Source organism: Ailuropoda melanoleuca, chromosome 11 (assembly GCF_002007445.2).
Source record: "Ailuropoda melanoleuca isolate Jingjing chromosome 11, ASM200744v2, whole genome shotgun sequence".
NCBI lineage: Eukaryota > Metazoa > Chordata > Mammalia > Carnivora > Ursidae > Ailuropoda > Ailuropoda melanoleuca.
In genome coordinates this window covers 73,775,269-73,776,312 of record NC_048228.1, presented here as the reverse complement: position 1 = coordinate 73,776,312, position 1,044 = coordinate 73,775,269, and the positions used below count along the sequence as shown (strand labels likewise).

Sequence of the window (1,044 nt, the reverse complement as noted above, 5' to 3'; positions counted from 1 at the left end):
GTCCTAAAAAGCTGAGGCCATTTTCCTTTTAAGCATGACTTTATCAATCAGTTGCTTTTTAATGATTAATTGCAGAATCCATGTGCATGTATTTGCAATAGGTTGGATCCGTCTTAGACTACTTCCTTCATTCCTCTTCGTGTCTGAGGAGAACAATGTTGGAGGACTGGCATTACCTGACCTTAACATTTACTATAAATCTACAGTAATCAGGACAGTATGTTGGTAAAAGACTAGACAAATCACTGGAATAGGATGGGGAGAATAGACCCACATAAATACAGTCAACCAATATGTGACAAAAGAGCAAAGGCAGCATAATGGAGCAAAGATCGTCTCTGCAACAAGTGGCGCTGGAAAAATAGGACATCTACATGCAAAAGGATGAATCTGAACACAAACCTTAAACCCTTCACAAAAATTAACTCAAATCATAGTGCTCACTTTGTCAGCACATATGCTAAAATTGGAAGAGTACAGAGATGATTAGCATGATTCCTGTGCAAGAATGACATGCAAATTTGTGAAGCATTCAACATTTTTGGAAACAACAGATGTTGGTAAGGATGTGGAGAAAGGGGAACACTCTTACACTGTTGGTGGAACTATAAACTGGTGCAGCTGCTCTGGAAAATAGTATGGAGGCTCCTAAGGAAGTTAAGACTAGAACTACCCTATGACCCAGCGATTGAACTATGAGGTATTTATCTAAAGGATAAAAAAATTCCAATTCAAAGGGGCATGTGCACCCCAATGTTTAGAGCATCATTTTCAACAATAGCCAAATTACAGAAAGAGCCCAAATGTCCATTGACTGATGAATGGATAAAGAAGTAGTGCATGTACCCCCCTCACACACACACTGGAATATTACCCAGCCATCAAAAAGAATGAGATCTTGCCACTTGCAATGACATGGATGGAGCTAGAGTGTATTATGCTAAGCAAAATAAGTCAGTCAGACAAAGACAAATAACCATATGATTTTACTCATATGTGGAATTTAAGAAACAAAACAGATGAACATAGAGAAAACAAAAGAAA

The 1,044-nt window shown here is 38.1% G+C and overlaps 1 non-coding gene across 1 annotated transcript; it reads left to right on the top strand.

Moving 5' to 3' along the window:
• The first annotated feature begins 436 nt into the window (after nucleotides 1–436).
• LOC117804545 lies at nucleotides 437–543 on the top strand. Its single transcript, XR_004629021.1, has one exon. It is a non-coding gene; the product is annotated as a U6 spliceosomal RNA (small nuclear RNA).
• The last annotated feature ends 501 nt before the right edge of the window (nucleotides 544–1,044 follow it).